This window comes from Neofelis nebulosa, chromosome 6 (assembly GCF_028018385.1).
Source record: "Neofelis nebulosa isolate mNeoNeb1 chromosome 6, mNeoNeb1.pri, whole genome shotgun sequence".
Classification (NCBI taxonomy): Eukaryota; Metazoa; Chordata; class Mammalia; order Carnivora; family Felidae; genus Neofelis; species Neofelis nebulosa.
In genome coordinates, this window is record NC_080787.1 from 14,500,618 (window position 1) to 14,527,948 (window position 27,331).

The following is a 27,331-nucleotide window of genomic DNA, read 5'->3' on the forward strand; positions in this document are numbered from 1 at the left end:
CATGTAAGAAGCCAGCCGATCTGTGCTGAGGTCTTAATTCCAAACCGTGCTACGGAAGTCTAAGATCTACTCAAGAACAAGGGACAAAACAGAAGAGGAGACACAGGAATACTCTCAAAATGTTTCCATGCCCATGTAAGGCACTGAGTCATTCCTGTGAGGTAGCTGGAATAAAAGATATAAAAGCATGACTCAGAGAAAGCTTACAAAGGGAAAGGTTTTCAAGAAGGGTAGGTGGTGGGGAAGGTACGTCTGAAGTGTTGCCTTCATAATGGAGAGATTTTTCTCAGGAAGCCAATATTCTAATCGAGTAGAATGAAACAGCAATCCAAAGATCCCATCTCTGCCTTGTTAGGAAGCTCTCCCAACACCAACCAAGAATGACATGTCAGGCAACCAGATTCCACTCAACATAATCTGAAAAATTAGTACTGTGTTGACCCTGGCACTCCTGCCCAATGCAACTATTTAGCCCTAGTTCATGTTCTTAACAGAAGCTATTAACGACTCAAATGGCACAGACTGAGTCTAGTGAAGTGCTGACCATCATCAGTCACTAGCCATTTGCTGAAGTTCTACCCTAAGCATAGTCTGGAATGGAAGGTAGACCAGCTGGCTGGTAGAGTAGCAAGGGCAATGAGTATTAGTGCTTAGTGGGGTAAGGACTTAGGGCAGACCTCCTTAGTGGCCAGGGCTGTGGTTCTCCTGTTTGCATCCCTGACCCGCTCTCTGGCCATTCAGGGACTAGATGGACCAGTACAAACCCAGTGATATCAGAGAAACAAATATCTTCTATCTACTTATTTTTTAATGTTTATTTGTTTTTGAGAGACAGAGTACAAGCAGGGGAGAGGCAGAAAAAGAGACACAGAATCCGAAGCAGGCTCCAGGCTCTGAGCTGTCAGCACAGAGCCCAACGTGGAGCTCAGACCCATGAACCACAAAATTGTGACCTGAGCTGAAGTCGGACGCTTAACTGATTGAGTCCCCCAGGCACCCCTACTTAATTATTTTCTGAAAGAGTAACACCCAAGGCCAACAACAGATACCTGGCATCACATATGGGACACTTGATCATTATATGCAAAAAACAAGACAGATTAGACACTATTCTCGAGTATAAACAAATCCAAGCCATTCTTAGTTCTTAGGTGTGATGAAAGCAAATATTCACCTACTCGGGCTTTGTGAGGTAGCAGCATTGCTGTAAAAGACTGTTTACCATCGTGCCTCGTGCAATAGGAAAGCGGACTACGTCTTCTTCCCCCAGGAAATGAAAAAGTACTTCAGTCTGTAATTCCTTAGCTTTAACATATTCATCCCAACAGTTACCAAGATGTCAACAAGATTATAAATGTGTAACCTGGAGACTGTAATCTTCTAAAAATGGAACTAATGTGCAAATATATCCCTATTAACTCATATGCAGGTGAAAAGGACAGACACTCCATCAGGAGGAATATCTTTTTTTTTTGTTTAATGTTTGTTTATTTATTTTGGGTAGGGGGGAGGGACAGCGAGCGAGACAGACAGACAGACAGAATCCCAAGCAGGCTCCGTGCTGTCAGTACAGAGCCTAACGAAGGGCTCAAACTCATGAACCATGAGACCATAACCTGAGCCGAAATCAGCAAATATTATTAATTATTAGCATTGTTTTCTAAACAGTCTCTTTGCTATTTGAAATTGTTATGTAAAGTCTGTTACAGCTATTACTAAGATCTAATTTTCTTCCAGCTATGTTGAGATATAATCGATATGTAACATTGTATAAGTTTAAGGTATACAGTGTAATGATGAGACACAGATGTGTGTATATACACATAGATGTCTACACAAGTTTCGAAATGATTACCATAGTAAGGTTAGTTAACACACCCATCACCTCACACACTTGCAATTTTTTATGGTGAGAACAATATCTGATTTTTATGTTTTTTCCTACAAAATATTCAGGAGAAATACACGGAAAGATTTATGGGGACAACGGCTAACAAAGCAGATGACTAACTCTAAATCCTTCAGGGCACAGGCATCTGGGACGGCAAATTCTAACATCTGCACAATGCTGATCCTTTTTCTAAAAAGTACATTCCTTTTTTTCTTGCCCTGTTTCCACATTCTCATTACCGCTACAGGGAAAGGCCCAAGAGGAGAAAATCCGTCCCTGGCTTTTCTAACAATGAAAACTTATCAGAGAAGGCAGGCGTGAATAGGAGAATAACAGCTTCATGATATTTTCAGCACTGTAATTTTACACTCTTCGTAGGAGCTCCCCACTCAACACCGCCAGAGTGCCCTGCCCACCCCGTTTTTTTAATCAGTGCTTCCCTGCCTCCCACAATTATTCATGCAGCCCTGCTGAATAATTCGTCTTCCCTCTGCCTGGCATAACAACAAAGCTCAGAAGCAGGAAGAACGCCACTTAAAGGCAGGTCAGACAATGATGTAATGAACAGATCAAGGAGACGTGTTATTTCAGAAAGCCCCATACAGAAAGAAAGAGATGGGCTGACTTCTTGGGTCGTGACATTACCAGGAAACTACAGTTGCTAAAGCACACATAGCTAAATCAAAATGTTTGCTCCAAATGGATACAAACATGTATCTGTATTACCCTCTCTTCTGAATGTCAGAAGTTTCCTATAGAAACTTTAATTAGAAACAAATTTAAAAACAGCTTGGGAGAGGACTCCCTTCCGAAATCCCACACTAAGCAAGGTGCAGCAGGTATGTTTTCATTCGCCTTTGCCAAATCCTTTTCTCAAAAACCCAGTAATGTAGGAAACAAAGTCAACCCCACAAAGAACTGAATTCTGAATTCCACACATTAGGTGCTGATGTAAAGGTGACCAAACCCAGTCTCCACTTACAAGGAGTAAACTTGTTGAGGAGGTTGTCAACAGATAATGTTCTATAATGATAACAGAGGACAATTTGTGGGTTTCTATGAAGCTTTGACCACAAGTCCAGCAAAGAGACAAATGAGAGATGATGTGTTCTTTCTTCCCCCAAAGACAAAGAACCAGTTGAATAAAAGTCTGGCCCTCAAACTCATGACTGCAGAGGAGATGGGAACCAAGGAGACACGGCTTTTAGAGTATGTTCTTTAACAGATGCTACAAAAGCCATGTGATCAGCAGTATCCCCAGCTGTGAACAAGAGAAGTATTTTGCACTTAGGTTGTTGTGTTTTCAGTTCAAGGAAAGAGGTCTCCTCGTAAACGAGACGTTTCTCATCCCGTGTTGCAAAAACGTTGGCCGCTTTTACTTTCTTTAATGTATAGCCTCCCGTGTCTTAATAACCATTGAAATGCGATGTGCTGGGTTTAGAAATATGCATCGACCCAGCAAAAGCAAATGCCAGAGTTAATAAAAATAGAACATTAGTACAGACCTCCTGCCTGTACCTAAAGGTGAAAAAGCAAATTAAAAATTAAATAATTAAATTAACTTTGGTGAGGTTATGCCTCTTCAGGTTCCTTAACACTCAGATGACATATGGGAAACATTACCAAAAAACAAAAAAACAAAAAAACAAAAAAGTCAAGATGACAAACATCTAACATACTCAGGAAAACAACATGACTTAATAGAAGCTTCCAGAAATTAAAGCAGGCATCCCTGGAAAACAGTCCCAGCACTCAGGACTAATGACTGCAGATGCCTACTCCCCAAAGCTCAAAGTGGAAAGGAGGATTTGTGTGGCATTTTGGCTCCTTTCCCATATCCAAAATAATCAGTTGCACAAAGTAGGTTTAGTCCCAAAACTGTCTGGACTTTGTTCCTTCACCAACATCTGGGTTCAGCATGATTCCTGACCTCTACCTCAAATTGGTGATTTCAAACACGAAGAACCTCACTGAACAAGAAAGTAATGTCATAAGTCAAGGCCACGGGAAACACAGAAGCCAGAATTAGCAGAAACACCACGGAGCAATGATTCTGCGGTCCTTATAAATGCTCCTAAATACTTAACACATTAAACCTGCTTCTCAAAATCGAAAATTTAAATTTACCTTCTCAGATTAAAAGTACTCATCTTCTTGAAGAGAAAGGTAGTTTTCAGGAAGCTAAGTGGTCTTATTATATAGATAAAACAAGCTTTTTGCCTCTTTCTTTCTAAATAAAGGATAATCTTTCTCTCTGCTGTCAAGTTTGGCTCAGAAAACCTGGTTCACAATCTGGGAGACCCAAAAACTAATTATTTAAAAAAAAAAAAAAAAAAAAAAGACGTGTCTTAAACTGACCTACTTTGAAAGCCTGGATGCCTTTAAATTGCCAATGAACTAAAGCCATTCATGAGAATGGAGCTTTTGAATGCTGAGAATGTTCTGTGGGGCTCAGTGCAAAGATATTTGGCACAGACGACTATAAATATTTGTAAAACTCTGGGTAAATGGACAGCGCTTGACCACAGTCACACCTCACTTCCAGCACAGTAGTGTAGGAGCAAGTTATCTAGGGTGATTGGTTTGGGGACTTGGGGGGTTATGTTTTCTCCTGTTTGTTTTAAATAAAAAGTTCAAGCAGCCCGATTCTGCGACTTGACATCTGTTTTACACTTACATTCTCTATATACATGTGTATCTTGTATTTGTTTACTCATCACGACAGTTTCAATTCATCAGAGGCTATTTTAGAAACAGAAGGGTTTTTCTCTTTCCTATTTCTCCAAGTGTGTGCCCACCACAAGGGAAAAAAAGACCAGTCACAGGTGTGCAAGGGTAAAACAGGAGGGCTGTGAAAACGTGGCCTTGGATTTAATACAATTATCCCAATGGGGCCCATGGTTCTGCTACATCTATCTTTCTTGCCCCCTCCCCCTCCTCAAGATCATTTCAGAAATAGTTCCGGGGCTGCTACTTAGGAAAAGGACTAGGGTTGGGAAGAGGGGGCAGGGTCAGCAGATGGAGGGACCAACAGAGCAGTGAGATCTGAAAGGGACCAGGAGGCTCATCTCAGTGCACACTGCAGCAGCCAGATACTTTAATTAGCCAGCAACTCTGTGAAGGCTGGCTGGGTTCCTTTTTCCTCTTACCCACACCCTAAAAACTGAGTCATCTCAAAGTTCATTTATTTTGCTTCTGGGCCTAGACCCCCCCCCCCCGCCCCATCTGCTGTTTCATAAATGTGAGATACATTGTTCTTTAATTCAGACCTTGCAGACTTCAAACAAACATCCAGAAATGCCACCTTAGAACACTGATAGTCCTTTGGGGACTCCCAGCTAACGTCTAATCAGATACCTGCACCAGAAAGAAATAAGAAAGTGACCCACGGTAGTGAAAGCATGAAGACAGAGGACATTTTCCCAGACAGGGAAATGCATTTCTGAGAAACCTGAATGTAAGACGTGCACGCATCAGGAGTAGAGTCACAGCAGGATCCCCCAAAGTCATAAGGAAAGCAAAAGGTGCCCCGAGAGGAGAAAGCTCCTTTGCTCCGCTGAAACAGGAATCCCTTTCATTTTAACCTAAAACTTGGGAACGGCAATACAGGATCCGAGTTTCACTCTGTCTTATCAGCAACTGCCTGACAAAATAATCACTATAACGCATGGCCAAGATCCCATCTCATTCCCATCTATGCGTGTCAACACCTTGCTGTGTGCGTTTCCAAACAACGGAAGGTCGACATCTGAGATGATGCCAACTTCTGGTCTCCCCTTAAGAAAGACACCGGGGAGGTCTGACCTAATCTTGCGTTTGCCAATCGGTACATTTCGCAGAGGCCGTTTTACTGGAAACGACACCGGTTTCTCTTCTACCTTTGCGTCTATTTTTCAAAGTTAACAGGTGTCTCGGGCGTTCGGAATGAATCCCACTCTGCGCGCTGTTAAGCAGAGGAGGCAGAAAAGAAAGCTACAGACCATGGAGTCCGGGTCTCTCCGTCCTCGCCCGCCCGCGGCGGCTCAAGCGCTCGGCGACACCTACCTGGCGGGAGGGCTCGGTTCCTCCGGGCGCCGCCGGGGCTTCTCAGCAGCCTGGCCCGCGCGCCCCGGGGAGGCGGAGCCGGCCCATTCCCTCCGCGGTCCTCCGGGCTCCGCGGCCCCAGCTCTGCACCCCCGCGGGACGGCAGCGGGACCGCGGCCGGAGGGGGGGGGGGGGGGGGGGGCAGCCGCGGGCGGGAGGGGGGTGGCGGGGAGGAGGTCCGACAGGCGCCCGCTGCCCCCCCCCCGCCCCCCGGCGAGCGGCCGCGACGCCCCGGGCCCCGCCGAGCGTGGAGCGCAGCTCACCAGCGGCGGCGCCGGGAGCCGCGCGTGTATTTATACAGGAAGCTCAAGCGCGGCACTTCCTACTTCCCATCTGGGTCGCCCTGGAGCTGCAGGTGATGCTCTTTTAACCCCGTGCGGGCCCGGCCCCCAGCGCGCGGCCCCCAGCGCGCCGCCCCCCGCCCCCCACCGCCGGCCCCTCCTGCGCCCGCTCCGCCGCCCCGGGACCTCTGCCGCTCGCCCTTCTGGGGCGGCTGCCGCCGAAATCTGGGGCGGCTGCCGCCGAAATCCGGGGCAGGGAGTGTGGCTGCAGCCCTCCGCGTCCTTCATCCTGCCCGGAGCGGGGCATTTCCCCTCCTGGCCTCCCAAGCTTGTTGCTTCTCTGCGCCTGTCCTGCCGGGACACCTTCGCCCTTCCTCCCGATCCCGGCTCTTTAACTCGCCTTCTGCTGCTGCCGGGAACCCCCGACCTGCCTTCCCAGAAAACGGTTTTGTATAGACACGCTTCCCCGCGCGCGTCTTCTCAAAAAACACCTTGTACCTGATTCTGGCCTTTGGGGTCTGGTGAGGAAGTCAGAACGCAGGCAAATCGAATCAGCACAGGCTTCGTTTACCTCCTAAAATTAGAGGCACGCCTTGATGACTATAATTTTGCTTGAAGTGCTTTACGGAAAAATTATGTGGGAGCCCATTGTAACCTAACAGGTTGTATGACGTTAAAGAAAAGGTGACACAAATATCCAGAAACGGTAGGGTATGCTATGGTGTGCCTTCCTCACTGCAAAACCTTGGACACTTACTGTGTGTGATGTGGAAAACATGATGATCTATCTGTTCTATCCCTGCCAACCAGCCCGCCCCCACTCCCACCCCCAGCCCAGGTCACAATCATAGTCCCAAATCTGTCTAACCGCTGCAATTTAGAAATGTCGCTGCTCTGATTCAGGAATCTTTTTGTACTCGAGACTCAACCTCACTGTGCTTTTACAAAGGCAGTCAGGAATGTGCTTCCTAAAAGGAAGGGACCCACACGCCCTTTGTGGAAGGGATCTGAGCGTGCCAATAAAGTAGTGGCAGTGAGCTCCGTGCCAGCCAACACAAGTACACTGCTTCTCAACCCTCTGTGTTCAAGAAAACCTCCAGGTCGAATCCAAGTGTTGAAGAACACAGCTATCTAGGTGCGTGATGGCAGGACAGGCCTGGACCAGTCCCTTAGTAGGGGAAGAAGGGAAGGCAGGCAAGGGAAATAAGACAGAGAACACAAAGTGAGGAGGGACCCAGAGTAATAGAATCAGGGAACGTTTGAGATTGAAAAGTTGTTCTGGCTACTTTCATCCAAATGCCTAATTTTCAAGGCAAGGAACCCGATGTCCAGGGAGATTTAAGTGGTTGGCTAGAACCGGATACGGGCAGAGCTGGAATGAGACCTGAATCCCTGTTAGGTGAAAAAGGTGCCTGTGAATAACCACCCCCATGTGGTCTAACCTCAGATTTAGCAGAGTAGCTCAGGTTCTAAGATAACCAACCTCCGGCCGTTTCCTTAGAGGAGTGACCACTGCCGATGGACTGGAGTCGGGGAAGAGAAACAAAGCTCCTTCTGAGAGGTTAGTTTATTCACTGGTGTCCGTACAAAACTTTGACGCCTTAAACCAAAGTTCAACACAGAATCCACTTTTTAAATTATCATGCAGTTAAGTTAGAATCTTTTGTCAACTGGATAAGGCAAGAGACTGCTGTCATGAAAACATACATTAAGCGATAATCATGCTGCCTGTTGTGCCAAATGGCAAGAAGAAAGGGGAAAAAACGTAGTTAAATAACATCTGCATCGATTATTTTCACCATGCAGGTTTATAAAAATCACGTGAAAATTTTAATCCAAGTAAACATGTAGAACACTACAGTATTATGTGAACAACTTTTTCAGATCTGGAATAACATACCTAGGAATAAACGTAAGCAAGGAGGCGAAAGCCCTGTACGCTGAAACTGTAAGAGATGGACGAAAGAAACTAAAGGCACAAAGAATGGAAAGATGTTCTGTGCTCACGGACTGGAAGAATAAATACTGTTAGAATGTGCATCCTATCCAAAGCAATCTACAGATTCAGTGCAATCCTATCAAAATTCTGATGGCAATTTTCACAGAAACAGAACCTACAATCCTTAAATTTGGGTGGAACCACAAAAGACCCCCAAAGCAGTCTTAAGACAGAACAAAGCTGGGGGGCGCCCCAGGTGGGTCAGTCAGTTAAAGCTTCTGACTTGAGCTCAGGTCACTATCTCATGGTTTGTGAGTTTGAGCCCCGCGTTGGGCCTGCTTGGGATTCTATGTGTCCGTCTCTCTGTCTCTGTTCCTTCCCTGCTTGTGCTCTCTCTCTCTTTCTCAGAAATGAGTAAACATTAATTTTTTTTTTAATCAGTTGAGCAAATTTGAAAAAAAAAAAAGAACAAAGCTGGAGGCATCACGGTTCCTGATTTCAAGCAATATTACAAAGCTCTACTAATCAAAACTCTTTCAGATCTGCCTAATGTGTCTATAGTGTGCATTCATTGATTCTCTCGAGCATTTCTTGATCTCCTCCCAGACAAGCTGCTAGATGCTAGAAAGACAAAGGCAAATCGGTTCCTGTCCTCAAAGAGCTCTTAGTCCAGGGGAGGAGTCAGACAAGAAAAGCAATGATCAGAGTACCATGATGAGTGAAATGATAAAATGATGCTCTATGGGAGCACAGAGAAGGGCAATTCAGCTAAAGGAAAGGGTTGGTGAAAACAATCAAGAAAGGCTTCCCTGAGAAAGGGACTCAAAGCTGTGTCTTCAAGCAGCCGAGTGGGGAAGGTGGAGAGAGAAGAATGAGCCAGACGCAACAGACAGGGCAAGGAGCTAGGTGGTGCTTGTCATAAGTCAGAGCAGATGCAGTCAGAATGTAAGAACGATGGCCTGAACCCACATAGTAACAACTGGCACAGAAAGGAAGGGGATGAACAGAGAGAGATTTGGGAAAGAGAAGTGATGGGGCCTGATTGGATGTGGGGGTGAGGGGGCGAGAGGAGCCCAGGTTACAAGTGCCACCAACTGAGTAGGAATGGAGGAGAAGCAGTTATGTGGAAAATGATGATGCACTTTGAATCACTCAGAATCTGAGGGGCCTCTGGTACATGCTGGAAGATTTGTCTCATAGGCCATCAACAGAGAGATCTGGAATTATCATCATTTAGGTGGTGGTATGGATGAGCTCACCAAGCGCTGAGATCACCCACAAAAGGTAGCATGCTGTGGGGAAGCAAAGGCTTTGGACCCATCCAAACTCCATTGCCCACTCATTACTGTGTAACCTTAAACAAGTTTTAACATACCCCAAACTCAGTTTTCTCTCTCATCTATAAAGGAGGAATGATGATATTCATCTCCTAGGTTGTTATGAGGGTAAACAAGGGGTTTGTAAAGTAGTGAGCACAATGCCTGCTGACACCACCCAAGTCTTGGGGGCAGTGAATGTCACTTCCTGGAATTGTGCAGTACACAACCTGTTCAGCTGTACAGCATGGCCCTGTCCTGATACATCATAAGAGCTCGGTCAATGTTATTCATCTAAGGAAGGAAAATGGGAAGCAAAAAGAAAGGGATCAGAAGAGAACCCAAAGGAACACCAGGATTTAAAGGGTAGGTAAAAAAAAAAAAAAAAAAGCCCTCAAATAAGGGTGAGAAGGAACTACTTCTTTTAGACCACAAAAATAAATATCACATTTGAGAAGTAAAACCCAGCCACTACAATCTATAAAAATATTTTTTTCTGATCAGTAATGACACGATATTACAACCTGTCCACATGAGACAGCAGTCCTGTTGATATTCATAATAGAGAATCATTTCCTAGTCTGAATTACATACCTCCATAAAGAAAAAGCAAACAAAATGTTCACATTAACAGTAAGTAATCCAAACTGTGACAGGAATCTATTAGCTTGTAATATACCTGAAGTCATATAAAAGCAAAACCAAAATAAATTCAAAGCATATTCTCCCTACATATGAGGCCAAAAATATATCCAGAAATAGAATTACTAGCTTTCTCAACACATACATGTAAGATGTTACATAATAATATATACCATACTATATGTAGTATATCATAGATATATATTATATATTATAAAATGCACTGAGGTCCTACATAAGAAGAGAATCAAATGGAATTTCTTTTCAAAAATTTCTTTAATTAATATAAAGAAAAATCGAGGCGCCTGGGTGGCTCAGTCGGTTGAGCGTCAGACTTTGGCTCAGGTCATGATCTCTCAGTTGGTGAGTTCAAGCCCCACGTCGGATTCTATGCTGACAGCTCAGAGCCTAGAGCCTGCTTCATATTCTGTCTCTGTCTCTCTCTCTCTCTGCCCCTCTCCTGCTCACACTCTGTCTCTCTCTTTCTCTCTCAAATATAAATAAACATTTAAAAATTTAAAAAAAATCAAGATTCACTTATGCAGCTGAAATTACTCTTCTGATACACCGTAGCAGGTAAATTAGTAACACATACCTTAGATGTGACATACCTTAATTACATCCTGTGTTAAAACCTAAATTAGGGGCGCCTGGGTGGCTCAGTCGGTTAAGTGTCCGACTTCAGCTCAGGTCATGATCTCATGGCTCGTGGGTTCGAGCCCCATGTCAGGCTCTGTGCTGACAGCCTGGAGCCTGCTTTGGATTCTGTGTCTCCCTCTCTCTCTGACCCTCCCCCATTCATGCTCTCTCACTGTCTCAGAAGTAAATAAACATTAAAAAAAAATTTTTTTTTAAAACCTAAATTAAAGGAAAAGATTTGTTCAGTTTCAAAAAGTCAGATGAAAGAACACAAGTATTGAGAAACCAGCTTCTGCAATAAAGTGCAATTCTGTCCACAGGAAAACATTTAAGGCAAAGGTCATGGTGTCCTGCTGCTGACAATTTGGCCATTTCTCCTTCCCGAACAGCTATAATTTTATTTGCATTTTTCTGGCGCATCTAATGGTGCTCATTTATACATTCAATCAACATTTACTGAAAGTATTGAGCACAGAACTAAGAGTGAGACACAATACGAAGTAAGACTTAAGAACACTACAAAACAATATGATAGAGACTATTCCAGAGATACGCCCAGGATGATGTCCAATTGCCTCAGACTTAATAACAGAAGTTTTCAAAAAGCTAAAGACATGTCATTTGGTTCTACTTCATCCATACAAGAGCATCTCAACATCTCACACAGCAGGTCAAAAGCAGCTGAGCCCCAACAAGAAAAATCTGACCAGAATAATCTCAATCCCATTGCCATTATGCCACGCAAGAACCCATCATGACTCGAGATGGAGAGCTCAACCAGACAGCAAGACTCCAAAGGATTCAGTCGTTCAAGACTCTTAACATCCCACCTACAACAACCACTAGCAAGCTGGGGTTATGGGCCAATGAGAAAATGGAATTCAGCTCTCTTGTTCATCACCTAACTGCAGAAATAATTACTGAATTAGCCCTGACTTAAGATTCTGCACTAGACGGGCGCCTGGGTGGCTCAGTCAGTTAAGCGTCTGACTCTTGATTTCAGCTCAGGTCATATCTCACAGTTCCTGGGATCAAGCTCTGCATCGGGCTCCATGCTGACAGCACAGAGCCTGTTTGGTATTCTCTCTCTCTCTTTCTCAAAATAAATAAATAAACTTTAAAAAAAAAAGATTCTCCACTAGAAAGTCTGACGAAATAGCCTTGAGGATCCTCATATTTGCAAAGATTGCATTAATCCTTCTAATACTAACATCTCTTCCAAATTCCTACATATCAGTCAATGGAAAAAAAAAAAAAATTCCAAGCAAAGTTCGCATAAGTCATCATCCCAGCCACTGTACTAGTTCATTGCCCCCTTTCCTCTTCCGACAAAATGGTGAATCATAAAGTCTCCAGTGGAACCAGAAGCCAGGTTGAACTAACACATACTATCATCTGCAATAGATCAAAGAAACCAAAATTAAGGTTGTAGAAGTCATGGCTAGATGAATGCTGGATTGGGACATGTGGGTACCTTGAGGCGGAGGGCTCCTATTCTGTATCCCGCAAGAGAAAAACATCCCCTACACTTGGGAAGCCCATTTCCTTTCCACACCTACCACCTTACACCTGAAGTTCTCCAGATCTTTCTCAGCATATCTTCAGGGGGTATAACTCCCCAGAGCCCAGGCCATAGTACCATCCTCAGGGGGAGCGGGAGGAGCGGAAGGAGTGTCTCAAGGACTCTGCTAGGTACTAACAATTGTAGCAAAAACCATAGACTCTGTGCAACAATGTTTGCATGGCCAACAGAATGGAATCTGAGAGATCCTTCTTACAAACCCACGTTCCTTAAGTGGATCCTTCCCATTCCCCTTGGACTCTGCAGTGGCATCGTTGATTATGAAATACACGAAGATCAGTTTAAATAAGCAATCGTCACGGTCATGTGGCAGGTCTTTGCAAAATGCTTCTTACCAAGGGCCTCTCAGTAATTTTTAGACTCATGTGATGCCTGATGTATGGGACTATACTGATCTCATGGAATTACTAGTTACAAGTAATTAACGATCTTGTAAGGCCAGCAGTGAAGAAAATAATTTACTGCCCAGAGTCCTCTCTGTTCAGATACATACACACTTTCTCTTTATTTCTCTAGGGCACCTAGGGAGCACTCAATGATTTCTTTGTCTATCTTCCTCAGTAGTCTGTCAGAAGTGTGCCATAGCATCTTTTCCTTCACTTTCCACTCACATCAGCCCCTCACTCACCATGTACTAAAGCTAACAGACTATGGTGTCTTACAAGTATTTTTCTCGGTGCTCATTTAATCACACTGTGTATGCGCTCTCTCCCTCTCTCTCTCTCTCTCTCTCTCTCCCACACACACACACCATTTATCTCAGTTCTGTGAAATGTCTATTCATATTCCTTGTCCATTTTCCTTTAGAATAGTTAATATTTTTCCTGTTTGTAGGAGCTCGGTGTAAATTATAGATTTTGCCTGAAATATATTTTACAAACACTTTTTCCAAAAACAAAGCTGATGTGTTGACTTATTTTATGTTGCTACTTCTGTAAAAATGCTTTTTGAAGAGAGCCAAAGCATAAGAGACTCTTAAAAACTGAGAACATGGGGCGCCTGGGTGGCGCAGTCGGTTAAGCGTCCGACTTCAGCCAGGTCACGATCTCGCGGTCCGTGAGTTCGAGCCCCGCGTCGGGCTCTGGGCTGATGGCTCGGAGCCCGGAGCCTGTTTCCGATTCTGTGTCTCCCTCTCTCTCTGCCCCTCCCCCGTTCATGCTCTGTCTCTGTCTGTCCCAAAAATAAATAAAAAACATTTAAAAAAAAAAAAAACTGAGAACAAACTGAGGGTTGATGGGGGGTGGGAAGGAGGGGAGGGGAGGGGAGGGGAGGGGAGGGGAGGGGAGGGGAGGGGAGGGTGGGGGATGGGTAGTGAGGAGGGCACCTGTTGGGATGAGCACTGGGTGTTGTATGGAAACCAATTTGACAATAAACTTCATATATTGAAAACAAATGCTTTTTGATTGTACATATTCGGATATGCACCTCTTTTTTCTTAACTAGCTTCTGGGGTTCTCAGGGTTTTTTTTTAATTAATTGAAGTACGGTTGGCACATATTAGTTTCAGGTGCACAGCACAGCGATCTGACAAGTGTATCTACAAAACGCTCACCACAGTGAGTGCAGTTACCCTCAGTTACCATATTACAGTATAATGTTATTACAGTATAATTGACTATGTTCATCCCTGTGACTTCTTTACTTTGCAACTGGGAGTTTGTAGCTCTTAATCCCCTTCGCCTACTTTGCCCATCCTCACCTACCGCCCTCCCCTCTGGCAACCACCCCGTTGTTCTGTGTATTTAAGAGTCTGAGTGTTTCGGGGCGCCTGGGTGGCGCAGTCGGTTAAGTGTCCGACTTCAGCCAGGTCACGATCTCGCGGTCCGTGAGTTCGAGCCCCGCGTCAGGCTCTGGGCTGATGGCTCGGAGCCTGGAGCCTGTTTCCGATTCTGTGTCTCCCTCTCTCTCTCTCTGCCTCTCCCCCGTTCATGCTCTGTCTCTCTCTGTCCCAAAAATAAATTAAAAACGTTGAAAAAAAAATTAAAAAAAAAAAAAAAAAAAGAGTCTGAGTGTTTCATCTGTTCATTTGTTTTGTTTTTTAGATTTCATACCTAAGCGAAATCATATGGTATTTGTCTTTCTCTGTCTGACTCATGTCACTTACCATTGTGCTCTCTAGATCTATCCATGTCATTGCAGATGGCAAGATTCTGTTCTTTTTTACGGCTGAGTGATATTCCATTGTGTGTATACACCACATCTGCTGTATCCATTCATCTATCAATGGACACTTAGGTTGCTTCTGTATATTGGCTATTATAAACAATGGTGCAGTAAACACAGGGGTGCATATCTTTTCAAATTAATGTTTTTATTTTCTTCAGGTGAACATCCAGAAGTGGGATTACTGGGTTGCATGATATTTCTATTTTTAATTTTTTGAGGAACCTCAATACTATTTTCCACAGTGGCTGCACCAATTTACATTCCCATCAACAGGGCACAAGGGTTCCCTTTTCACGACATCCTCGCCAACGCTTGTTACTTCTTGTCTTTTCGATACCAGCCATTCTGACCGATGTGATGAATCTGAGATCTCATGACCTTGTCGTGGTTTTGATTTGCATTTCCCTGATGAGCGATGTTGAGAATCTGGATGTCTTCTTTGGAAACATGTCTACTCAGGTCCTCTGCCCGTTTTTTTGGTGCTGAGTTGAAGAATTCTTTATATATTATACCTAATATTAGTTAATTAAATTAATGTATTAATAAATTAAACACATTAAATTAATGTATAATGTGGGGCGCCTGGGTGGCGCAGTCGGTTAGGCGTCCGACTTCAGTCAGGTCACGATCTCGCGGTCCGTGAGTTCGAGCCCCGCGTCGGGCTCTGGGCTGATGGCTCGGAGCCTGGAGCCTGTTTCTGATTCTGTGTCTCCCTCTCTCTCTGCCCCTCCCCCGTTCATGCTCTGTCTCTCTCTGTCCCAAAAATAAATAAAAAAAAAAAAAAAAAAAAAAAAAAAATTAATGTATAATGTAATAAATTAAGGTTTCCCATGCTTTAGGTTATACATGTGTGCTTCCCTAGATATCCCTGTGAGATGTTTATGGATTCATTTTTTAGATCTGTCTTTAATCCATTAAGGAATTATCTTTAAATGGTATCAGTTCTGTTATACTTTAACCAGATAGAGAACTACCTATACCAGAACAACATATTAAGTAATCCAGTATTTCTCCAAGGAATTGGACTGCAACATGCATCAGATATTAAGTATAATGTTTTCTGTATTTTGAATTATCTATTCTGAATGATCTATCTCTGAATCTATTCTGTTCCAGTGGTCTATTTGTCATTTGCTAGGCCAATATTGTCTTGATTATAGTGACTTTATAATATCCTTTTTTTTAAATGTTTATTTACTTTTGAGAGAGAGAGAGAGAGAGATGGCACGAGCAGGGGAGGGGCAGAGAGAGTGGCAGACACAGAATCCGAAGCAGGCTCCAGGCTCTGAGCTGTCAGCACAGAGCTCGATGTAGGGCTCAAACTCATGGATCACAAGATCATGGCCTGAGCCAAAGTCAGACGCTTAACCAACCGACTGAGCCACCCAGGCACCCCATGACTTAATAATATTCTTATATTTCATACTCTTCCTAGTTTTCAATAGGGTATAATCAATATAAAACTTTATGATCATTTTATGCAATTTTTAAAAGACCCCTGTAGCTATTCTATTTTTGAACTGTGGGAAATTTATATATTATGTATATTTTTATGTTTTTATTATTTAAGGGAATGATTTTTCCATTTCGTGTAACTCATTACTTAGAAAAAAGCTTTCAATTTCTACATTTATCTCTCATCCAGCCATCTCTCTGAGTAGCATATTAATCCTACTAGAGTGGCTGTTCTGTTTCTGATTTGGTCTCACTTTTGGGGGTGTAGACACAGTCATCTCAGCAACAAGAATATGTGTTTTCTTTCTCTCTTCCATTCCAGTACACATGTCAGCAATATAATTTGTTGTCTTGTCACATTTCCTACAACGTTAAAGATGATGTAAATAAAAATGCTGGTCATAGGCATTCAAAACTAGATCCTTATTTAATTGGTTTTGGCATCTCACAATATCAAGTTCGTTGTTAGTTTTACACAAATAATCTTTATTATGTCTAACAGTTCCCTTCTATACCTCCTTAAGAGTTACATTAGGAATATACTGAATTCTACTTAGCAGATTTCTCATCAACAGCTAATATGCTCGTACTACTTGTCTTTTAGATTTTTGATACAGTGGATTCAGTGCTGCTGGATTTTCTTAAATAGAACCAAATTTGTAACCTGGAATAGCACCTTCTTAATCACATCGTATTGTCTTATACTGATATCACAGGTATGCTGGCTTCACAAAGTGAGTTGGGGAGATAACATCTTTTTCTATGATCTGGAAAAGTTTAAGTTAACAGTGCAATTACCTGACTCTTAAAGACAGAATTTCTCATTCAAGCCAGGACACTGTAAGAATGAAAGAAGACGCTAATAAATAGTTGACATCATATAACTTTTAAAATATATAGTGATGGACAAAACAGTTGGTTTCATTATATCGGCGGGCTGACAGAATGGTTCCATTCAAAAAACTGTTTTCAGAAATAAAACCTTAAACAAATAAAACAGCATGCTTATGAATACAAGCATTTAAAACAATTTTTAAACTTCTTTATATTAATTTATCTTAATTTTTAAAATACGGCAAAGAGGGGCGCCTGGGCGGCTTGGTCGGTTAGGCGTCCGACTTCGGCTCAGGTCATGATCTCACGGTCCGTGAGTTCGAGCCCCGCGTCGGGCTCTGTGCTGACCGCTCAGAGCCTGGAGCCTGTTTCGGATTCTGTGTCTCCCTCTCTCTCTGCTCCTCCCCTGTTCATGCTCTGTCTCTCTCTGTCTCAAAAATAAATAACGTTAAGAAAAATATGGCAAAGAAAATTAGTCTTGGTGCATATTCAAGTTCTTTAATCAGCTTGTTAGTAACACTGCATCATTGCTATTTTTATGAAAGATGTTATATTTTCATATACAATCTTTTTTTATTTTCTTAATAAAAATTCCTGCAATCTTGTGGCACCTGGGTGGCTCAGCCAGCTGAGTGACTTCAGCTCAGGTCATGACCTCACGGTTTATGAGTTCAAGCCCTGCGTCGGACTCACTCCTGTCAGTGCAAAGCCTGCTTAGGATTCTGTCTTCCTCTGTCTCTGCTCCTCCCCTACTCACACTCTCTCAGTAATGAATAAACATTTATTTAAAAAAAATTACTACAATCTTCTTTAAAGGTACACTTCATAGTTAATATATTTGAAATTATTGACCCCTTCAATTGATTCCTCTCTGTAGACCATAATATTTTTAATCGAGAAGATAACTCGTCTTCAGTGCTCAAATACCTGGTAAGCTCAGAGAAAACTCTACTACATGAAGTATATTCTTAATTTTTATTTTTATATTGAGACATACAAATATTTAAGCCACGGTATTTTAAATTTTTTTTTTTAACATTTACTTATTTTTGAGACAGAAAGAGACAGAGCATGAACGGGGGAGGGGCAGAGAGAGAGGGAGACACAGAATCAGAAGCAGGCTCCAGGCTCTGAGCCATCAGCCCAGAGCCTGACACGGGGCTCGAACTCACGGACCGTGAGATCGTGACCTGAGCTGAAGTCGGATGCTCAACCGACTGAGCCACCCAGGCACCCCAAGCCACGGTATTTTAAAAGACACTGTATTTTTTGTCATACCTTTCTTTGAGAAATACAAAAAAAAAAATTCATCAGGATGAATTGTATCGACTTACGATTCTTTTTACTGTTCCATCAAAGTTAGATACCTTGAAAACACAAACTTTCTAAAATTCAATCTATTTTGAATTCTTGAGAACAACACAAGTGTATCCTATAAGAATAGTATTTGCATCAAAAGGATCTTTCCATCCACAATTCTAGATATCCCAAGTGCCACTACAAAATTTCAAAATTAAATCCTGCATCCTGTGTTTGACTTCTTATCATTGACTTGGCTCAGTTCCTACCTTGTAAGGATAGATTCTAGTACCTTCCTGTTTGCGACCTTTTTTCCCATAATTGCAATTTGCAAAACTTCAAAACCTGAATATTTATTTTGCTTGTTTCATTAACTAGTACTTTGATTAAAAATCTCTAGGAGCACCTGAGTGGCTCACCCAGTTAAGTGTCCAGCTCTTGGTTTTGGCTCAGGTCATGATCTCACGGTTCCTGAGTTAAAGACCCACGTGGAGCTCTGAGCTCACAGCGTGGAGCCTGCTTGGAATTCTCTATGTCCCTCTTTCTCTGCCCCTCTCCTGTTCTCATTCACTCTCTCTCTCTCACAAAAATAAATGAGTAAACTTAAAAAAAAAATTCTAACTGGTTTCAAACAAAACACAACCCAAACGATTTCAAACAAAATACAACCCAAATTTAGAGGACTCCTCTGCAAAAAAACAAACGTCAATACAATCAATTAGGGCTGATTTACAAAGTAGCTCTTCAAACTATTTGTAAAATCTGATCGATATTGGGCTGCAAGGACAGAAAACCCATACTCGGCTTCATCACAAAAATATTCTGGTTCAACAACTTAGCGTATGAAGAAAAATATTTGTAAAACTTGGCTATTTCTCCTATTTCCCTTGCAGTTTGTTCAAAAGAGATAACGACTTCTCTGTGCAATTATATGTGCAAATGTCTGTCCCTCAGACTTCTCATTCTAGTAATTCCATTGTGTGTACTCTGACATTGTGCCCCACTAACATGCTTATTTGTGTTCTCGCTGAAAAATAAATCATTATCGGCACTCCCAGGGGCCGAACGTGAGTATGGGGATTGACTCCAAAGAGGCACCAAGGAGCTTTTGCAGGGATGACAGTGACAGAAGTGTTCTAAAACTGAGTGGCAGGGATGGATGCACAACTGTACAAATTTACTGAAAATCTTCCAACTGTGCACTTAAAATAGGTAAAACTTCTGGTTTATAAATTTTACCTCAGTAAAGCTGTTAAAAAGATAAATTTCATTTTTTAAGGTTTATTTCTTTATTTTGAGAGAGAGAGAGTACAAGCAGGGGATGGACAGAGAGAGAGGGACAGAGAGAATCCCAAGCAGGCTCCGTTAGCAGCGTGGAGACTGATGTGGGACTTGATCCCACAAACCGTGAGATCCTGACCTGAGCCAAGATCAGGAGTCGGATGCTTAACCAACAGAACTACCCAGGCGCCCCTAAATTTCATTTTTTGATGGTAAACTTTTTCAACAAATTTATAATAGAATTCACGGTAATATTAAACCTGTAAACTTCCGTGGAGTGATTTTCCTAAAAGCTTTTCTGAATTATATGAAAATAATGAAACCATTCAGGTAAAAAAATTAACTGATTTTCTTTGTGAAGCATGTGGTAATGTTTACATGAAACTGGCACAGTTGGTGTATTAAATTCTCTTCTGCTGTCAGAGCCAACAGATCAACAGCGGTGACTTCACCTTTCATGTATGTGTAAGCAACCAAAGTTGAAAATGACTGGAATAGATTTAGAAGAGCCATGCTTCACGGAATAAAATTTAAGGACACGGTCTGAGGCTACAGGTGTTAAATCTTGATCTTCGGGCAAAGTATTCTTAAAATAATTGCAAACTTGGGGCACCTGGGTGGCTCACTTGGTTGAGCATCTGGCTCTCAGTTTCAGCTCGGGTCATGATCTCACAGCTCGTGGGTTCGAGCCCCGAGTAGGGGTCCATGCTGATGGTGTGGGTTTCCTCTCTCTCTCTCTCTCTCTCTCTCTCTCTCTCTCTCTCTCTCTCTCTCTCTCTCTCCCCCTTTGCCCCTCCCATGCTCATGCTCACTTGCTCACTCTCAAAATAAATAATTTAAAAAGTAATAATAACTGCAAATTTTTAAAGTAGATATGGATGTTGCTTCAGTAGGTGTGTGAATTACACATTCATTCTTATCTTTCTTAAGAAACAGAAACCCAATACTCAACTTTTCTTTAAACTTTGCACTTTAGCTCATTTTCTGCAACGGGGGATTCTTCCAAAGTAAATTTCCAAGTTAGTAAACAACAAAACAGAGAGTTTTCGAGTTACACTGCACAAAAATGACGAAATCACCACCCGGAGAACATTCAGACTTCCCACACTTCACGCTGACCACACCCAGGCCCAACTTGGCAGCTTCGTGCTCTTGTAGGCCAAGGGGGCAGAGGGGAGGGGAGGCCACGGCGTTGCGGACCGGTAGGCCACATAGCTGACAGGGCCAGCAGCCTTGAAGACCTTTCCCGCCAGCAACAGGACTGGGATGAGTTAGTTGTCCTTAGCCACCAATGTAGGAGCATGTTTCATCTTGTTAGCAGGGGCTCTGCAGGCTGCTCTTTACAGAGAGATGTAAGTGAACTTGCATTTGGAGAGAACTTGGTGGGGGCGGGGGGGACATAGGGTTGTACGTAAGCATGCGTTAAAAACACTCTTCACCACACACACTACAGAGATCATACGAAAACCCGTTCTCATGAGGTCGAGGACCACTACCCCGTCTTATTTTAGTGACTGTGAAAATAATAAAGTCCAGAACCAATGCCATGTGGGACAGGCCGAGCAGGCACAAACTGAGACTTCTGGTGATCTAGTTGAATTTTCTACACGATCCAATTTTGGTCACTTACGTTTTACTTCCAACATTGTCCATTTCTTCTATATTTTCAAATTTGTTTCTACAGAGTTCCGCACAGTTTCCACGTGTATTTCTTATAATTCTTTCCAACTCTCCTGCCACTGTGGTTGGGTCTGTTTCCTTGTTCCTAATCTTGTATATTTTTACTTTTTCCAATTTTTTTGTCTTATTTACCCTTTCTGCTTTTTTTCTATTCCATTAATGCCACTTTTAACTTTATCAGTACCTCTTTTTTTTTCTTTTTGAGGGAAACAGGGGTTTTGTCAGGGTTGGTTTTTTTTTTTAAGTTTATTTGAGAGTGAGAGAGCACATGTGAGAGCAAGGAAGGGGCAGAGAAAGAGGGAGAGAGAGAGTTTCAAGCAGGCTCAGTTCCATCAGCGCAGACCCCGACACAGGGCTTGAACTCATGAACTGTGAGATCGTGACCTGAGCTGAAAGCAAGTCGGTCACTTAACCAACCGAACCACCCAGGTGCCCTGTCAGTCTTTTCCTCATGAATAATAATATATATTTACTGTTTTACAGGTTTTCCTTTGAGTAAAATTTTGGGTAATATACCTTAAAAATTGAGTATACAAGTATAATTTTTATTGCTTTCTAAAGAATCACCATTTGTTAGTTTTGTTTTATTTTTGAGAGACAGAGAGAAAGAGAGTGAGAATGAGAAAGGGAGGGCCAGAGGAAAGAGGGAGAGAGAGAATCTTAAGCAGATTCCATACCCAGCATAGAGCCTGACGCAGGGTTCTCTCCAACAACCATGCGATCATGACCTGAGCAGAAATCAAAAGTTGGAGGCTCAACTGACTGAGCCACCAAGGCACCCCTGTACAATTTCTCTTTGATTTACTCTTTGATCAAAGGTTTATCTAGGAGAGTATTTCTTAGTTTCAAGTGGCATTTTGGGGGGGGGGGTCATATCTTTATTATTAATTTCCAATTTAATTTTTTTAAGGTTTATTTTTGAGAGAGACAGAGCGTGAGTGAAGGAGGGGCAGAGAGAGAGAGGGAGACACAGAATCCGAAGCAGGCCCCAGGATCTGAGCTCTCAGCACAGAGCCCAATGCGGGGCTCGAACTCATGAACCGCGAGATCATGACCTGAGCCGAAGTCAGACGCTTAACCGACTGAGTCACCCAGGCGCCCCTATTAATTTCCAATTTAATTGGATTATAATTAGGGAATGTGATCTTAAAAGTCTCTACTTTTTGTATTTGGTATGCTTTTGATTTGTTTTTATCCAAGTGGGTTAATCAGTGTATTACTTAGTACACTTAGTACTCTAGTAACTGGAGCTTGGAAAATCGCACATCTCCAAAGAAATGCTCCCTTATATGTGTCTTGGTGATGTGCCCTGGTAGCCTGCCCTGCTCACCTAAAGACTAAACCCCAGTAACAATGGTCACGTCCCAGTGTCCCACTGCAAAACCATCCTAACTTGCCAATCTGGAACCATCACACCTCTAAGTAGAAAACAAGGCAATTAGTTATCTTTAACAGCCAGATGATTGTATCACTTTGGAATTTAATCAAAACAAACCAAAGGCATGCAGTGCTCCTGGATGGTGCCCAGCAAACATCTAGTTCAAGTTTTCGTTTTCCAACCTGGGATCTCAACTCCTCCCCAGCATAAGTAGGCACTGGGAGACACCAGACAAACCCGCTGCCTGCCTACAAATCCAGGAGGAAAACATATTTGTACATGTCAAGGGTGGCTCGGCATGATTCACAGAAACCCTGAGGTGCCAAGGGGCTAGAACTATTTTTAAATGTAAGCAACTGTTAAAACAGGTAGTCCCACCAAGGCTTTGAAATGTCTGTGCTTGCATCAGATCAGCCCTGGTGATCTAAGACTCATACAATGAACACACGGAATAGAGGAAATCTTGTTTAAAATCACCAAGGAAATTCCAAGCTCTCACCAAAGAATTAGCGGATATTTCAACAAATATACACTTGGAGACAGGGTGTTGGTTTTTTTTTTTTTTGTTTTTTTTGTTTTACAGTTTCTCCCAAAAGTTCATAAAGTGGAAGCTTCCTGAGGACTGGCACCATTGGGGGAAGAAACACATTATACTGTTGAGTGCCTACTGTGTGCCAGGCAAGCTACTTTGTACTAAGTATTTTGTGTATATTATCTTTTTAAAATTTTTTTTAATGTTTACTTTTAAGAGAGAGACAGAGACAGAGAGCGAGCATGAGTGGGGGAGGGGTAGAGAGAGAGGGAGACACAGAATTCGAAGCAGGATCCAGGCTCTGAGCTGTCAGCACAGAGCCCAATACGGGGCTCAAACTCATGAACCATGAGATCATGACCTGAGCCGAAGTCGGATGCTTAACCGACTAAGCCACCCAGGTGCCCCTATTTATTATCTTTTGTATTTTCACAGTAGTCGTTATAGAAAAATGACTAAATTTAATCACGTTTTTTTTTGGTGGTAGCATATTTTTTTTTTTTTGCTTTTAATTTTATTTTTTATTTTTTTAAATTTACATCCAAATTAGTTAGCATATAGTGCAACAATGATTTCAGGAGTAGATTCCTTAGTGCCACTTACCCATTTAGCCCATCCCTCCTCCCACAACCCCTCCTGTAACCCTCAGTTTGTTCTCCATATTTATGAGTCTCTTCTGTTTTGTCCCCCTCTCTGTTTTTATATTATTTTTGTTTCCCTTCCCTTATGTTCATCTGTTTTGTCTCTTAAAGTCCTCATATGAGTGAAGTCATATGATTTTTGTCTTTCTCTAATTTCACTTAGCATAATACCCTCCAGTTCCATCCACCTAGTTGCAGATGTCAAGATTTCATTCTTTTTGATTGCCGAGTAATACTCCCTTGTATATATATACCACATCTTCTTTATCCATTCATCCATCAGTGGACATTTGGACTCTTTGCATACTTTGGCTATTGTCGATAGTGCTGCTATAAACATGGGGGTGCATGTGTCCCTTCAAAACAGCACACCTGTATCCCATGGATAAATGCCTAGTAGTGCAATTGCTGGGTTGTAGGGTAGTTCTATTTTTAGTTTTTTGAGGAACCTCCATACTGTTTTCCAGAGTGGCTGCACCAGCTTGCACTGCCATAATCACATTTTTTAAACATTTTTTCAAGTTTATTTGAGAGACAGAGAGAGAGAGAGAGAGAGAGACAGAGCACGAGCAGGGGAGGGGCAGAGAGAGGCAGAGAAAGAGAAAATCCAAAGCAGGCTTCACACTGTCAGTGCAGAGCCCAACGCAGGGCTCGAACTCACCAAGTGTGAGATAGTGACCTGAGCCGAAACCAAGATTTGGATGTCTACCGACTGAGCCACCCAGGTGCCCCTACACTTTTTTAAGTTTATTCATTTATTGGGTGTGGGGGGTAGGTGTGGAGAGAGAGAATCCTAAGCAGGCTCTGCACTGGCAGCATGGAGCCCAACATGGGGCTCCAGCTCATGAACCATGAGATCATGACCTGAGCCAAAATCAAGAGTCAGATGCTTAACCGACTGAGCCACCAGGTGCCCCTCCCTGTTTAATCACATTTTTAAATGATTAGTAGCTGATGTATCAGAAAAGCCTTGTTAAAATACTGATTCAGCTATAAAGTTTTCTTGTGATATAAACTATTTAGGGTTATATTATGACTCCAATATTTTGTCAGGTAGAATCCCCTAAAACTTTTAAGATCTGTTTGTGATTTCAGCAGACTTTCACTTCGAACACCGACCAGTAGATCTACCCAATTTACTTTGAAGTCATCGTTACATAAAATTAATTAAGTAGTAACTCATCTAATCCAATGACCTTATGAGATCCAATCCCAGCTGGTATTATACCATGCATTAGTGTATCACAGAAGTAATTCTGGCCAATGACCCAAGTGATTTTTTTTATTGGGCACAAAATTCAAAGGAACGTATAACCTGCCTACCTTTTTAGATTCATCTTCTGCCCCTTTCACTTTGCATCTGTGTCCCAGCCACACAAAACTATTTTCAGGTGCTCCAAATCTCCCATTCACTAATTCCTTTGGCTCTCCATGTGCCCATTTTCCCCCACCTCTCCCACCTGATGAACAGCTCCTCCGTCCCCAAAACGTGACTCGAGGTATAACTTTTCGGGGACACACCCTCTCCATTTCCACTTGCCTCCTCCCCCATGAGGACAGCTGGCCTCCCCTGGTTTTCCATCCTTAGTACACACAATGCTCTTACCCTGAATGAAGCAACTCATTCGGCAAACTTTTATTTAGCTCCTATTGTCTACGGAGATCTTTATTAGGTACTGGGAAACAAAAATAAACAAAACATGCAGTGTAGGAAAAGTCAGACACGTATACCAGGCAGGGCAGTGCCCCAGTGTTGTGCCATCCGGATCCCGGAAGGCGGCTTTGTGAACCCCGCCCTGCAGAACCCGGAGAGCCTGGGCAGAAATGTGGGGAGCCAACAGAGAGGGGGCTGGGCAAAAGGAACTGCATGAACAAAAAGAGAGAGATGGATGGCAGATAAGCTCTACTGATGGCAGAAAAAATTTCTCCAGCCAAGGCATTCCATTAAAAATTAAAAACATTAAAAAAAAAAACTTTAAAACTACTCATTTATAAACTTTCCAAGGGATAATAAAAAGCAGTTAATCATCAGAGAAAGTCACCTCTAGCTTTATTCCTGATTGTTATCACACCCAGTGCTTTCTTAAACACAATGAGGCTCATTAGTAATATGTTAAAACTTTCAGATTTTCTCCAAAGACTAAAAGGTGATTTTATGACTGCCCTGAGAAGCAGGAATGAATAAAGATAAATAGTGCAGTTGTGTGAGACAGTAATGCGGCCGACCAAGGAACAGGGTGAGGAAGGAAGACTCCTTCACCTCCCCGTGTAAAGGGGAGAGAGAACAAATCAAGACAAATGATAGAAACTTTGGTGCAAGGATCCTAGATCATTCTACTGGGATCAGGGGTCCTCCGGTCAATTTGGCTTCCTTTCCTATGACCTAATCTGCAAACATAAAGGCTGAAGTTCTCCTCGATGGTTATGTGGAAAATCACCAATCCCGAATCATATCCTCTTTGACCCACAGAAGACAAAACTTTTCAGAGTCACCCATATTATGTTGTTGTTACATAAATTCTGAAAAACAAAACAAACAAAACACTTCCGATCTTTCCAACCTTTAATTTTTACGCATCCTCGTACAGGATGTTGTGGTACCTACCTGCGGCTACAAAAATCGGAGATGGGGAAGCAGAAATCAGAGCTCAAAAGAACACGATAAACTTGAGTGGCCGCCTGTCCTTTCCATGCTCATTGTTTCCGTTCAACAGTTCAGACCGGTCAAGATGTTCTGTTGATATCACATCAACTTAGGCCTCTCATCCAAAAACATAACAAATGATCCAAATGAGCAGGATGCAGACGTTGTGATCTACACCATGCCCTGATTTATACAGTGCCTGGTTCTACACTGCATTCAGAAATTCAGATGAAGGCAGAAATGACAAAGGCGTGGACAACGTACACCTTTTCTGCAGGGATTGAGTGAAAGGCATTGAGTACAATGCTCCACGTTTAGAATAAACAAGTCTTTAAGCAAATTACTGCATGCCCATTATAAACTGGTTATAGAGGAAGGATAGTTCCAACCCCTGAAAACAAATCAGAACCTGTTACTACAGCAATGTTACCGCATCGGACGCTCTCACAAACATCATCCCACGGAATACTCACAGTACCCTTTCAGTTGGCTTTATCATCCCCCTTTCATAGATGAGGAAATTGAGCACTGAAAATTGAACAGACTTCCCTGGGGTCAAACAGGCAGGTACCGGGCCCACATGGACTAGCGCCTAATAACCCGGTCAAGTGACTCTCTGCCAGTGCTCCTGCTTCCCCAAATAAAGTTACAGGTGAAATCAACCCCCCTTGTTTTCATACCAGGAACTTTTTTGTAAGGAAGACAAAAATAGAAGGTTGGTATAAAACATTTTAATTCTACTTCTTAAATATCTACTCAGGGCAAAAGGCCAGGTGTTTTGCCCGAGCAAACCAGACAATAATCCTATCTCAGTGGAAGCCCCATCTTAACCAAGAAGAAAGATACCAAACATACATGGGGAAGAGAGTCCAACAACTCTGAGTACATTAATTGCCAGCATTGGCCTCCTGCAAGGAGGAGGAGGCAGGTTTCCTGGAAAAGTGAACAAAGTGTATGACTCAAAGACTATTTCAGTACAAGATCCTATTTCAACCCTGTTGTCCATCTGTTTGCTGAGAATGTAAAGTTGTCTGGGTCCAAGTCAGAG

General features: G+C 42.6%; 1 protein-coding gene across 3 annotated transcripts in view; it reads right to left on the reverse strand.

Annotated features, from left to right (window-relative positions):
* The window catches only part of RNF144B (ring finger protein 144B), a 185,678-nt gene that overhangs the window by 74,806 nt on the left and 83,541 nt on the right, over positions 1-27,331 (reverse strand). The window contains exon 1 of one of the 3 annotated variants that reach the window (XM_058732881.1): positions 5,936-6,091. The exons of the other annotated variants lie outside the window; for them this stretch is intronic. The gene's annotated coding sequence lies outside the window, so the exon portion shown is untranslated. Of the gene's footprint in view, positions 1-5,935; positions 6,092-27,331 lie in introns of those variants that run through there. 3 annotated transcript variants of the gene reach the window in all.